The sequence below is a fragment of the Pundamilia nyererei genome, unplaced genomic scaffold, assembly GCF_000239375.1.
Source record: "Pundamilia nyererei isolate P.nyererei 1_Seehausen unplaced genomic scaffold, PunNye1.0 scaffold00045, whole genome shotgun sequence".
NCBI classification, from domain to species: domain Eukaryota; kingdom Metazoa; phylum Chordata; class Actinopteri; order Cichliformes; family Cichlidae; genus Pundamilia; species Pundamilia nyererei.
In genome coordinates, this window is record NW_005187446.1 from 76,534 (window position 1) to 78,501 (window position 1,968).

A 1,968-nucleotide genomic window follows, 5' to 3' on the forward strand; every position below is an offset into this window, starting at 1 on the left:
GCTGGTTCGATTCAGGCCCCTGGGCCTTATGTTTGCCACCCACGACTTTATTCAGCTGTTTTTGCAGGGAATAGATGCAAGCATTCACAATGAGCTGCTTTTTGCAAACCTCTTAAGTGTTTTGGATGTAAACAACTTTACCGGAATGAAATGAAACACCTGCATGGTGATCTCCACCACTACAGCAAAAAGACTGCACCTGATGTTAACTCTATCACTCTATCTAGCAGTCTATCGCTGCATTTCTGCAGGACGGTTCAGTTACATGAAGCAGTCCATTCTTGCTTGCTAACCTGACATTTCCAGTGTTACGTGGCCATAAAAGTAAAATTACCCTGCAGAGAAGTTCTGTTCCTGACAACAGCACTGACAACATTCAGTGAAAGTTCCTATTACTCTTCAGCAAACTATGAAAGGAGGAAGATGAAAAGAAATGGAAGATAAACATAAAAAAAAAGTTACACAATCAATGCAGAAGTAACTGGGCAATGCAGAAACCAGAAACAGAAAGGTTCAACAAAGTTCTCCAGTAAAATAAACCTCTTTTTCCATGTTGCCTTTATTGAATTTATTCATATTACCAAAGTTTATTACAGCAGGCGTAAACCAAAATCAATAATTGTAAAGATCAGCACTGTATGTTATCCAGCTTCATAACTTATAGTTAAAGTTGAGGTGCTGTACTCTGCCCAGTGTCCTGTCTGCTTGGGTCTGTGAAAAATATTACTCAATATTACTGTCACAACCCCGTACGCAGGTGTTGCGTCGTGAGCATAGTTTGTGACAAAAACTGGTTTGCAAAAGTGTCTGTCGTGGTGGAAAACTGAGCTTAACACCTTGACTATCGAATGCTACTTTCTAGCATTTCCTGTCAGCGTTATTTGGTTGTGGGTGTGAAAATGTTGAACACAAGATGTGTACACATGTGACGTCTCCAGATTCACTCTGTGCTGTCAAAACAAGTGTAAACTTTTTTTCCATAAAATCTTATATCAAATGTTTATATTTATTTTCATTGTGTGATATTTGAAAGTTGTGAAATTCGATTGCATCGATGTAATGCTTTAGAGATAATGTTCTCCAGTAGACTTCTGTTAATTCTGCACATGGTTATTTGTGGTTGTTGATCTTGATACAGTTGCAGTTTAAACCTTTCCATTTTCACCAAACTAATTCTGTGGTTTTCCTTTTCTGCTATGATGAGCTCTGTCTTGACAGGAAACTGATGTCAAAGATAAGACAAGGCAGTTTAAGGAGTGCGTTATGAAAGTCATTCCATATCAGATTACCAAGACGTGAATAAGTAAACCCAGCAATATTTTCCCACTAGAAGTGAAGACACATGATGAATGTACTACTGAGAATGCGTCACAGGGACACACATTCATGAGCTATGTTGTGATGAGAAAGAAACAAGGAGGACGAACAACAAGCAAACATGGGTGTTACAGAAGGAATTAGGGGTTTCTTAGTCATTTTCGTCTCTTCTGTACTTGTCTTCCTCTCTCATTTTAAATGTTTCGTGTTTCTTAAGTTTAAAAGAAATGTTAATTAAATTTTTTATATACAGCTTACAGTCTGGCCCTTTACTGTAATCCAACTTATCACAAAAAACGTTTGAGTCTGGTTGTGTGTGGGGAAAGTGCATTTTGTTAGGTGGAACTGTTTATATCTGTTAATACAAATATCTAATCAGCCCATCATGTGACACCAAATCAGTGTATTTAGGCATGTAGACAAGGTGAAGATGAGCTAACTTTAAGTAACTTAAATGTGGCATAGTTATTAATAAGGTATCATGATAAGATCCTTGTCGTGCCTTTTTCTGATGATAATGACAAGCATTGTGGCTACTGAGGTACCAACTATCAGCCCGAGTAGTTCAGCAGTAATCACCAGTGTTGGTCAAGTTACTTGAAAAAAGTAATCAGTAACTAATTACTGATTATTTCCCCAAAAAAGTAATCC

The 1,968-nt window shown here is 37.6% G+C and overlaps 1 protein-coding gene across 1 annotated transcript in view; it reads left to right on the plus strand.

The window, feature by feature from the left end:
* LOC102216125 (carcinoembryonic antigen-related cell adhesion molecule 1-like) overlaps positions 1–1,968 on the plus strand; it is a 30,890-nt gene that overhangs the window by 22,963 nt on the left and 5,959 nt on the right. The gene's annotated exons all lie outside the window — the stretch shown is intronic.